Here is a 13323-nt window from a genome sequence, read left to right on the forward strand (position 1 = left end):
GGAATTTGTAATTTTATTTTTGACTCATTCAGTCAAAAGACTTGCGCCACGTGCGATCTGGAACTGATCTCTGCCTAAAAATGTTATGGTTTTTCTGATGTTAACGAGGGTCTATTAGGTGACCCATGTGTGCAGTTTGTGACTGATTAGAGGATGCTTGATAAGCCATATATCATCAAACTACTTGTGGATTGGCTCCATGAGCACACTGTATAGCTTGTGTCTCTTAAGGTTATGCTCACTCTGGGACGGCTCAGTGCTCTCGCGTGGTAGAACACTCATAAAGTACCCTACGCGTAGAGAAAGAAAAAAAAATCACAGCATATCCACGGAGTGAATGATGATGAGTGGGCGAAGCTGCGGAGGTTCATCGGTAAACCGTGAACCTTCCGTAAATTCTGCCCAGTACATCATCACCGACGTGAGATCGGGCGCGTTTATACTAAAGGTTCGATGAGTTATGACGACTTGCAGCTCACTTTAATTTTACACGTACGCTGTGAATTTTCATTGTTTAGAAAACCATTGCTTTAGAAAATCTGGCGTCTTTCTTTAAGCAGCTGGCGTCTTTTTGTTTTGCTTTAGAAACATCTGGCGTTCTTTTGTTTTGCTTTTACAAAACATCTGGCGTCTTTCGTTGGTTTATTTCATCAATCAACGGCGTTTTGAACAAAATTTTTATTGTTTAATCACGCACAGGAGAAATCTCACCAGGCACTACCTTGGAGGTAAACAATGGCTGCTAATGGGAATGAGAGACAGAAGAAGTCGGCTTTTAGCTAACACTTACACTTCTACTTCTACTAACGTTTCCTACTGGAACATGCCAATGGCTGCTAATGGGGAATGAGAGACAGAAGAATTCGGCTTTTAGTTAACGCGCACGCTGCGAATTTTTTATTGTTCAACAACGCACAGGAAAAATCTCGCACCGGCACCACCTTGGAGGTCAAAGCGTAAGACTTGTTACGGACTACGACGACGACTACGAGGGACGAACGGGTGCCGCCTTAAGGAGCTTCGCCCCTAAAAATCACAGCATATCCACGGAGTGAATGATGATGAGTGGGCGAAGCTGCGGAGGTTCATCGGTAAACCGTCAATCTTCCGTGAATTCTGCCCAGTACATCATCACCGACGTGAGATCGGGCGCGTTTGTACTAACGGTTCCATGAGTTTTGACGACTTGCAGCTCACTTTAATTTTACATGTACGCTGTGAATTTTCATTGTTTAGAAAACCATTGATTTAGAAAACATCTGGCGTCTTTCGTTAAGCAGCTGGCGTCTTTTCGTTTTGCTTTAGAAACATCTGGCGTTCTTTCGTTTTGCTTTTAGAAAACATCTGGCGTCTTTCGTTGGTTTATTTCATCAATCAACGGCGTTTTGAACAAAAATTTTATTGTTTAATCACGCACAGAAGAAATCTCACCAGGCACTACCTTGGAGGTAAACAATGGCTGCTAATGGGAATGAGAGACAGAAGAAGTCGGCTTTTAGCTAACACTTACACTTCTACTTCTACTAACGTTTCCTACTGGAACATGCCAATGGCTGCTAATGGGGAATGAAAGACAGAAGAATTCGGCTTTTAGTTAACGCGCACGCTGCGAATTTTTTATTGTTCAACAACGCACAGGAAAAATCTCCCACCGGCACCACCTTGGAGGACAAGATCTGGTACTAGCGTTACGACTGGTTACGCACTACGACTACGACAACTACGAGGGACGAACGGGTGCCGCCTTAAGGAGCTTCGCCCCTAAAAAATATTGCTGGAGTGGCGATTATTGCGCAATAGTGAAGCCGTGCCCACCAAAAGATGGCGGCTGCTGCCGACATCTTAGTAGGGGCACAAAACCATCGGCGTTTGGCGAAGGAAAGCGAGTGTTTTCCACGCACGCCAGAGAAGTTTAAAGTGGCAACTTTTAAGGGTCAGATACTGCTGAAAGTGTGTCTTTGTGTTACTAGTTTCCGTAAATAAGCCTCAAAATCATGGCAAATTTTATTCGATATCAATCTCCAATACTCCTCTCGACGGTTTACTTTTGTCGGCAAGAACGATCTTTCATTTTATAATTAACGTAGCTCTTACACTAACAGATCAAAGCCATTTGATCTCTAAGTAGGCACCACCTCTTTGGTGGGCGAACTCTTTGGTGGGCAAAACTGGATTCGCATTCGCTGGCAAGGCGTTTCGAGAGCTTCCACTCCAGATTTTTTTTTTAAACCTCCTTGGGCCCAGTCGACCCTAGCGCACCTGGTGGTTGGTCAGAGCTAGTAGCCTGCGCTTCCTGTTTCGGTTTCACTGGCGCGAATTTTGGATTACTTTCCAAAGTTCGCGTAACCGACGTTTGACTACGATGAAAGTTAATGATTTCAGAACATTTTATTCGCCCAAATGGCAAAGCTATTGTTTGATGTTTTGATTTAGCCATTCCCTATTTTGTCTAGTTGAATGGTTCGTGAAAATTGAGGCCGTGATGTAATTTTTAGTTCAATTAATTTTAATAGAAAGAGATGCAGGTAATCATATTTCACTACGGCTTTATTCGTCGCGCTTGCGTTTTTCTTATGGAACAAGCGGTCAGTCTATATATCAATCGAAGAGGCAAAGTATTCGCAATGTTTTTATTCCAATGCAAGGCGTGGTATGCGGAAGAACTCGTCCCTGGCTTCTTGTGGGTTCTGCCATTGTTGAAGCACCACGACACACAGCAGTAGCTGCTGCATCTTGGACCGCCGCACGGCATGGCATCAGCGCGGTCTGGAAATGTCAGTAAGTGCATGCTTCAGTATGCAATTACAAAAAAGATGTGTGCACGACATGAATGTGCCAGGAAACCCCTTTGAATTATTAGGGAATCGATGCGCAACACAAAACCACTGACACATTCTGACCTCTGACACATAAAACTCGGACTTACAACAAAGGTAGATGTTAAGACCACGCACAAAAGTGTTCAAAAGATTCCAGGCCGCTATCCTATTTAATGCAATGGCCGGGGAACTTTAGGACACCTTTGTGCGTACGAGTATAAGCAGTAAAAATAGGAGTTTGAATTAGCGCGGTAAAAAGATATTCGAAACGTCAAATAAAAGTGTGGGCAGCTTGCACTAGTGGCGCTAGGCTAGCGAAGAAGCGAAGACGATGGCCACTTGGCTGGTCCAGACTTCTATACGGCACACCAGGATTTATTTGTGGTCCGAGGCTTCGGGAAACGCGTCTTGAAGCATGCGAGGCCCAGCGCTCCTCAATGCTTCGCATCCAGCACCGCGCACAGGCCCTCGCGTTGGTGGCAGAAGCAGCGTGCGTCGTCTCAGCTTGACGCCGTGCACCCCTTTGCTGTACAGCATACGTTGTACAATGTTCACGTCTAGCCGCTGCATGAGCCGCAAATTTCTTTTTAGCGAACCTCGCCGTCCTTACAAGCTTCAGAAAAAGGTTACAACTGCGCGAATAAGACACCACGTAAGAAACATAAAAACACGCACACACACGAAGCGCGTGCTGTGTGCGTGTTTCTACGTTTCTTAGGTGGTGTTTTATTCGCGCAGTTGTAACCTTTTCTGAATAAATGACCCAACTGGCCCAACAACATGTCATTCTACAAGCTTCGCTTGAAAACGTCCGCAACTTTTGTCTCAAACACGAAAACACTAACGCAGCCGACGTTGACGAAACCTTCCCGCTGTAATGCATGGGCTTGTCGCTGGTATGGCGGTATATGGCTGGTACGCGAATCGTAAATTGTGTTTATGATAGTACGGCGAAAGAAAAAAATCACAGCATATCCACGGAGTGAATGATGATGAGTGGGCGAAGCTGCGGAGGTTCATCGGTAAACCGTGAATCTTCCGTGAATTCTGCCCAGTACGTCATCACCGACGTGAGATCGGGCGCGTTTATACTAAAGGTTCGATGAGTTATGACGACTTGCAGCTCACTTTAATTTTACATGTACGCTGTGAATTTTCATTGTTTAGAAAACCATTGCTTTAGAAAACATCTGGCGTCTTTCGTTAAGCAGCTGGCGTCTTTTCGTTTTGCTTTACAAACATCTGGCTTTCTTTCGTTTTGCTTTTACAAAACATCTGGCGTCTTTCGTTGGCTTATTTCATCAATCAACGGCGTTTTGAACAAAATTTTTATTGTTTAATCACGCACAGGAGAAATCTCACCAGGCACTACCTTGGAGGTAAAGAATGGCTGCTAATGGGAATGAGAAACAGAAGAAGTCGGCTTTTAGCTAACGCTGCGAATTTTTTATTGTTCAACAACGCACAGGAAAAATCTCCCACCGGCACCACCTTGGAGGTCAAAGCGTAAGACTGGTTACGCACTACGACTACGACTACGAGGGACGAACGGATGCCGCATTAAGGAGCTTCGCCCCTAAAACTTTTATTCAATAAAATGAGAGTTTGCAGGCCCAAAAGGACCCTTTACATAGGGGGAGTCCTTATTCCGGGACTCCGCTGGACAACGCCGCTACCCGCGCCCGTTGGACTAGAGCCCGTTGAGACTCCAGGCCTGAGCAATTGAGTAGGGCTGCCTCCCATGCCTCTCTAGTAGGGGAAGGGTTAGGGGGAATGGAAGGATTCAACTGACATGCCCAAACCATGTGATAGTTACGGAGTCTTCCCCACAGTGAGGGCACCGCCCATCAGCTTTCGGGTCAAAATGTTTTACTATTGCAGGACACAACAATGTGTTGGTTTCGGCTTTACTCAGGCCCTTAGCAGGGACCGGGAAAAGCCGATGGCGTTCGCAGTAGTGAGCCAGAATTTCTTTGAATCGCTGGTGTTCTTGTGTGAGCATAGAAGCAATGTCATGTGCGAAAACCTGTGGCCAGTGAGCCAGCGGACGTTGGTGTATGTATGTGAGGTACGTCGAAGACAGCCCTTCCACGACAGCATTTGCTTTCGTCAACTTGAACCGTAGCAATCCGATACTTCAGAGCGAAAGCTTATCACAACGAGGCTGAACTACAGAGCTCACAAAATCGTTGTTGCTGGGCTCTCTAGTTATTCTTTAAAACGTAAATACGTTGAGTATTGGGCATTGTCTTTCTCCATTCTGCTTTGTCGGCGGCAGGGGCATGGTTGTCTCGCACTACATTCCATTTCATACATCAGGTAAAAGGATACGGAAGCTAGCGAGACTTCCTGCAGCATGTTCGCTTGCACCAAGAAATAGTGCACTGATTCTGCGACCCGTAATGTGACTTTTTAAATGCGAAGCATTTCTTAGCGAACCTTTGGCACTTTGAGCGTTTCTATCTACGTATCTATCTATCTATCTAGCCGCCTACGTCTGGGCGCTCTCATGATTGCCTCCTCAACATGGTGTAGACCAAAATTGGCATGGGAGGTTAAGCGGCTTTGACGAATATGATAGTCGGGTCATGACATGAATAACATGAATATCCTCTCGCGTACGTCGTCAAACCCTTTCCACTAGACACGTGTGGCACACACCCGTTTACCACGGGCCGTGGTATACGGGTATGCGCCACAGGTGATTGACAGTTTATATCCCAGGAACGGCTACCCAGGAACGGCAAGAACAGCCATTAGTAACTTAAGTGCAAGAGCGTTAAGGAAAACCAACATCGGTAGCCTTTGCTCGACGAATGGAAAGAATGAAAATTAGGATCCCAGCAGGAATCGAACCCAAGCATTCTGCGTGGCAATCAGGTATTCTACCACTGAGCCATACCAGGTCTATAAACTGGTTTGGAAAAACAGCCTACGCAGGCGTAATATCGGTGCAACGTCAGTTGTGGTTGTGGTGCTTGCTATCTAATTTTTACGAGAAAGCAATAAACACTACATGGTACTCCTACGATGTGTACTCCTACGATACAGGCGTCATATCAGATTAGCGTCTGTGGTTACAATGTTGGCTACGCTTTTACAGCAGTCTAATAAACATTACGTTTGTATTCCTATGATTGAACAAGCTATATTGAAGAATTGCTCGACCCGGGCTGAATACATTAACCTAAGAGACGTATGATATTCACATCATCGCACCGTAAAATGCATTTAGTCCGCCAGAACGACGCAGTGTCCCCTTCATTTCTTACGAGGTTGGGCGATGACCTCATGCTGACCGAGGATGATTCCAGATTGGTTGACAGCCGCTTTGTAGACTAAGCTACGTTGGCCACATAGGCCCAGATAGTCTACGATTACGACAAGCATCATCCACTGATGTTGGTCTGCGTAGCACTATCCAGGCCTACGAGCCTCGACGGCCTATACCTCACCAACACGAAGGGTGGCTTCAGGTTCCGACATGTCGCCGGCTGTATCGACAGACAATTGTCGACGAAATGACCGAGGCATCCACAAATTGCAACAGCTCTACTATACCACATATTTCACTACACATAAGACCCTCGTCACCACAATCACGATCGGATCCTATAACAAGTCATGACCAGCTGCTGCTGCTCACTGATCACGGTGATGATGCCCTTGTTCAAGAACTGTCAATAACTTCTTCCACACGTGCACAGGGGTTCGTGAAACGTGCGTGCGTTCTCGGGACACGTATAAGCACTACATATCAGGTTACCGCTTCTGGTGTTGGTAATACCCACGTTGCCATTGGCAGCCTTACCCAACCGTAAACAACTGATTATATAACACATATGCGGCTCTTCAACATATATGTGCGCGTGTAAGATTTGTACAAATCTTTAGCGTCATTTCGTAATGTGTCGCTAAGTAAAAAAATTACGCCACAGTCACCTTCCTGCCGCATGCTTCGCATAACATCGACTCCCACTGTACGTGGGATCTGCCGATTTTTTTTTTCGTTTTTAGGCTGAGTAATAAATGAAGGTGCTTTGTGCGTGAGAAATAAACAAACCCATTTTTTATATGGTTGTCAATAGGTTGTTCCGGATCGCTTCACGAGTCTCTCTTTCTAGTATCGTGCCTCCGCGGTTAGTTCAGGCGGGGCGCTGCCGGAGTCAATGGCGGATTCCACGTTTACAAACGATGAAATCCACGCGCGATATGCGTGTACTTAGACATATTAATGTCCTAACTTCTTGCATACCTTTCACAGCGTTGCACCTGACGTATGAAGCGCGGTATATACAGACATTTTTGTGCATACGCTACAATAGAGCGCTAAAAGTACGTATTTTCCGTAGCTCCTAAAATTGTGCTCGTTTTGTGACGCTGGATGACGTCGTGCGCTAACTACGAATATTGGAAGGAGTTACGCACCTGCGTCAATTTACTCGCCGCTCTATAAACGGGACGTCCCGAAATCGATGCCTGAAGACGAGCGCACACCCACCATGGTCTAGTGGTTATGGTGCTCGACTGCTTACCGCACGTCGCGGGATCGAATCCCGGCCGCGGCGGCCGCATTTTCGATGGAGGTGAAATCTTGAGGCCCGTGCACCTAGATTTAGGTGCACGTTATATAACCCCAAGTCGAATAAATTTCCGCAGCCCTTCAGTGCAGCATCTCTCACAATCATACCGTGGTTTTGGCCCGTTAAAGCCCAACAATTACTATTGCATTAGCAAATCAGCAAATATTTCCAATGAAAAAGTATTAGCACCCCTCAAACGACAGACGTAGGGTCGGAGACCCACCTTATCGCACTGCATTGAAAACTGCTGGTCGCAAAAGAACGAAACGGGAAAGCGTGGTTACTCTATGTTATACTAGGGATCATATTTATTTGCATATGTCTGATAGTGTGTTCATCAACCTGATGGATCGCACAGGGTTCGGCACAGGTTATAATCAGCAAAACGATATAGCATATAAATAGGCTCCGTGTTTTCGGATAAATCCGAAAAATTCCGATAAACACTCGGCGGTGAAATTTTTTTACAGTTCCGATTTTTCCAATAAACTCCGATTTAGAAGGGCCTTTTCAACGTTCAAATGGCATTCTCAAAGCTGAGAGTCATCAGTCAAAAGGAGCGCACCTTCATCAACGGTAGCAACCTCTTAAAATATCCTTGCATCTATTACAGCAAGCTTTAAGGTTGTAATACAAATAAACGTTGGTGTTTTGTATTCAAGTATTTCTGCTTATATGTATAAGTGTTTGTGTGTTGAAACCTTCGCGGCATCTAAAATACATTTCACATGTTCGCAGGTTTTCATGTTGAGATATCATTTCGTCTAAGATTTCGGAGTATTGAAAATATTATCTACAATAGGTTCCTTATTTTTCATCAAGATGAGGGAGGCTGGGGCAAAAAGGTGAAAAGCAGCTCGACTAGCTCCCGCCACACCAAGAATACACTTTGACGACTTTACAGCAGTGCACATCAACAGCCCTATTAAACAGGGTAAACTAACGGGAAGTGAGAAAAAAATGAAATGAATGAGAACCAGGATTATCACCAACAGTGCAACGCTATTTCAATGTAAATTGATAAGAACACATTGAAACAACTTATAATTCAATATTAAACACCGAATTTCGGAGAATTGGAAATTTATGTGCAATAAACTCCGATAAACGCCGAATTCACTTCCAAAACGTAAACGCCGGAAAGCAGGCTCCGAATTTCAAGAAAAACAAACTCCGAAAACTCGGAGCCATACATATAGCTTACCAATATGGTAATATAGCATACGACCACGTGTGTGGTTGAGATCTCCGTGTCGGCCTGGAAACGAGGGAGCGGAGCGTGGCGGTGGTGCTGCGCAGGCTAGGCATTTACCCGTTTCGACGGCGGCGATGATGACGGCAGGGAAGCCGGCGTGGTGGTGCGCTTAGCTGTGGCGGTGGCAAGGCGCAAGGCTGCTCGGCGTTACTCTTGGGTGCAGAGGCCTGGCGACTTCTAGGATGCGCCCGAGAGTTCCTCGGGGGACACTTCCTGTCCTTCGACAGTGTACTCCATAGCGGTGGACAGCTAGGAGATGGGCGACGGGGCAACGGCGGGCGGCCGGGCGGTCACTGCGCCGGTCAGCTGGCGTGCAGGCGGCCGCACTCGAGGTAAGCCAAACAGGCCTAGGTCGGTGCACGGTGTGGTCGAAGGCTTTCGAAAGTTCTCCCGGGGCACCCCGGGCGAGCGTCGCGATAAAGTGGGTGTCTAAGAAATCGATACAATGTTCTCCAGCCGCCTGTGAAGAAATTATCCGGATAGGGACAAAACGACTGGCACGATGACCGAAAATTGGCGGAGTCGATATGAGGTGTGAGCTCTCGACGGTTATCCGCCCACCTTCCCCTTGCGGAAGGCTCGGCTTTCAGACAACTCTGTGCACACTCAAGCAAAGGTATATGGAACATTTGAGCGCGTGCCAAATTGAATCGGCACGCTATGTGCCTGCGCGGCACCTGTTGTCGAGAGGGCCCAGTAAGCAGAGCTGTGCATCCGCGTCCCATAAAATGCGCTTGCTGTCATGCAGCTGTGCCTGACGCAGTTGCAATGCTTCTTGACTGAACGTCAACTGCGTCTCGCATTCTCTGCTCTGTCGCCTCTGCATCTTTGTTTTCTGTAGCTGCTGCGGCTGGGCTGGCCCCCGCGTAAGGCGCGTATCGCTTTTTGTAGCGTTAGATACACTGGCCGAGACGGAGCATTTTCGCGTGACAGTCTGAGAGCCGTGCTGCGCATGCGCGCGGAGCAGTGACGTCACACGGTTCACAGCTGTCGCACCGGAGCTGCCGCCGCCGCGCGCGCCTGGCTGGTCTGCGCATTCCAGAGGAGTGACGTCATAGCCGTGGCAGACGCATTGGCACTGGCGGGCGCCCAGGTGTGCGTCTTCTTTGCGCAGTGGCCGTCACGGTGCGTAGGAGTCGCTTGATAATGCCGCGTCAGCCCGCGGCGGCGGGAGGTTCATCGCGTTACGTTGACGCGAAAACGGATCACTCTATACTCCCACTTGCGTGACGCACTGCATCAGCTTGAAACATGCGCATTTGAGCGCACTCGGCGTCCCCTCTTCATGAAGAGACGCAGACGCAGTGCAGTCTGGGTAGCGTCACCGGCGCGGAACGCAGCATGTCGCATGTCGCGCCGGCTGCAGCCGGGGTGCACTGACGGACGAGGACGCGTCGGTCGCGCCGCGCGTCGGACTATAACTGCTGCGCCTTTGTTCGCGTAGCGTCGCTGTCCCGAGCGTGCGCGCGCGTCGACCTTACGCCGGAGTACATCAGCCCCGTAATTTTCCGCGCATACGCAGACGTATCAGTGGGGCTATACATATAGTGGCGAGGAGGACAGGAAGGTAAGCCATTTGTGAGACCGTTTGGCTGGCGTTTGCCAGTGTGGTATAGCCATGGAGAAGTAGAGCGCAAATGCTGCTAAGCAGCACAGAAAAGCGGAGAAGCTTGACAAACAAGGCAGCTAAGGATGATCAGGGGTGCTATTCTGGACTTCGGCAATTTTTTGTCGAATTTTACGTAGGCGTGACGTGTACACAATGATGACGCAAACGCATGATATGCTTGCGAAACGTGACGTGAAGGGGACATAAAATACAAAGAAACGTGCAAGCAAGTAACATTTTGTTTATTTAATTGTAAATGCAAATACAGAAAAATAAATGAAACTTGATGCGTTTAGTTTTAAAGTTGTGAAGCAGGCGATAACGTCTGCAATTTACCGCCATTTTTGGAGATGAGCGACGAAGTCATAGTAACTTTTCTAGCCATAGGCGAGCCAGCCAAGTCAGCGTCGACATTGCCGCAATCGTTATTTCTCTGGTTATTTTGTGTAGGTGTTCTGTGGTTATGTCGGCAGATCGCCGAACAGTGCGCCGCGATGTTGGATTTTTTTTTACCGATCGTCCCCGTATGGAGCAGTGGCTTGCGACTTACTGCCGGAGGTACGACGGAAGCTGTGACAAACGCTCACAGAGCGCCTTAACTGCCTGGCAGGGTTGCCAATAGTGGCTACTTTTCGCCAAATTGGCGAATTTGAGAGGCCCGTGGCGACCTAAAATTATGAATGGCGACATGGCGAATTTTTGGCGATTTTCGGCTTAGGTCTCCACCGAGTTTTGAATCCTAAGCTCAGTGTCTTCCCAACGAATGAGCGGCAACATTCTCAGTACATTTCTTGGTTTTAGAACCACGACTAGAATGCGCACATTACGCGTCATTCCGTATCTCCGTCCTGTAGATCGTGTGTACCTCCTCAATTCATCTAGAGAGATAATAAAACGTTTATTTGATGTTCTGTGAAAATAAGATCAGTGAGTGGGATCCTTAGTTCGGGATGCCATCTAGATAGAGGAGGTACTGGAACGTCCCCCAGCGACATTCTAGCAAAATGTAAGTCAGCGGACTGCCTTGCAAACCGCGAGGGGGCAGTGATTGACTATAGGTTTATGGCTTTAGGTGCTTTAAGCTTATCTGAAGTTTCGCATCTGAAGGGGCAAAACGACGGTTTGGCCGCGTGTTCCGACCATTTGTTCCGCCAAAGCTCCAACTGCTCTGAATAGCTTGGCGACTTATTCACTGTTGCAGTACCCCCAGTTCAGCTTGAAAAGACTGTTTTGGAATAGCTAACAGGGCAAGCAAGTGACGTCACTCTTAGGGTATAGAAGGAATTTTTTTCTTGGACTGTAATCGTTTAGTTGCGCACCGACTACCGCTCGTACATGCGGTCGCGCGTGAGCGCGCAGTCTCGATTTGATGGCGCGGCATCTGTTTGTTGCTGACGAACAGCTTCCTATCCTGTTTCTCAACTTTTAAGTGACCGCTTATTACTCGCTTGTTTATTGCCCGCCGGTGTGAACGAAGCTTGAGCTGTTTACAGGGAGGTGCTGGTACATGAAAGCTATGCTGATGTTGACATGCGGGCGCGGTTCTTTTTCTTTTTTTCAAGATTCGTGATATTTGATTGGATTTTGGCGGCGATAAGATGAAGATGGCTAGAGATTTTTCTACCGGTGATGCACGAAGCGCACCCGGGCGGGAGCCTTTCATCGGCATCGGAGGTTACTCGCGTTGTTTTGTTTTATAACTTCGTATACCATATGTACTGTTCTTGCGAAATTCTTGCTGTCGTTCGCAAAGATGAGCAGCAAGCTTGGCATCTGAAGAAACACTAGACAAGCGTAACGACGTGGTTTTTGTATCGCGGTTAGAAGAGAATTAACTATGTTGTACATCAGTGCGCGACTGTTAATAATAATATCTGGGGTTTAACGTCCCAAATCCACGATATGATTATGAAAGAAGCCGTTTTGGATGGCTCCGGAAATTTCGACCACCTGTGGTTCTTTAACGTGCACCTAAATCTAAGTACACGGGCCTCAGACATCTACGCCTCCATCCAAAATGCAGCCGCAGCGGCCGGGATTCGATCCCGCGACCTTCGGGTCAGCAGTCGAGTGCCATAATCACTAGACCTCCGTGGCGGGGCATTGCGCGACTTATCGGACACGGTTCTTGACCACGTAAAGATTTGCCTTCCTGAGGTAGTTGTTCTACACACCTGGCGACAGAATACTCTTCCTTTTTTTCACTATTCGGCTTTCATAACGCTTCATCGTATGCGATTCACCCTGCTGTCTTACGGAAGTTGCAACGTCACAACAAGGAACTCGCCACGTCCTTTTGACGTAGGTGTTCTTTATTGTTTCGCCAAAATTGCCATTGTTGTTCGTCTATTGGAAACCTTTTTTTTATTCACACACACACATATTTCGACTTTAGCAACGGGTTTCTAACCACCATGAGAGCGGACAGCGAGCGTCGACGACAAATCTTGGTTCTAAGGCCTATAATTTCTACGTTGAAGTCGCCGACTAGTATAAATGGTTTGTGCGTCTAGGTGTTGAATATTGCTCTGTCACAATTATGATACGCCCTTGTGCACCGCAGCGCCCCTAGCGCACTCCATGGAAAACTGAGACACGCCGCCGCCTGGCCGGACAAGGGACATGCCTCGACCACAAGGTGCTTCGCCCTTTAAAGTGCCCCTCACCAGGCCACATAGCAAATTTTAGTTAGACGCTGGAAGTTGTTGTGTGCCGAATGAAGAGCAGTATCCCGCAAGAATTTTTCAAATCGGTTCATTACGAGCTGAGAAAAACAACAATTTGTAGCAGCGCGAAACCATGATGCGAGGAGGCGAGTTTCAAACCCTTGCCACTCGCCCCGTGTAGCCTTAGCAAGCCAAATTCCTTCCCTGCCCTCTTCAATTGATACATACGCATGAACACGTCTTGCGCATGCATGGTCACGTGCGCATGACGTGCCCGAGCACGCGAGCGGCGTTGCACGGCCGCTACCTTTTTGTAGCGTTAGCTACACTTTCCTAGCCAAAGCAGGTTTCGCGGGGGTCATCATGAGCCGTGCAGTGCATGCGCTCGCGA

Source organism: Rhipicephalus sanguineus, chromosome 8 (genome assembly GCF_013339695.2).
Source record: "Rhipicephalus sanguineus isolate Rsan-2018 chromosome 8, BIME_Rsan_1.4, whole genome shotgun sequence".
Taxonomy (NCBI): Eukaryota; Metazoa; Arthropoda; class Arachnida; order Ixodida; family Ixodidae; genus Rhipicephalus; species Rhipicephalus sanguineus.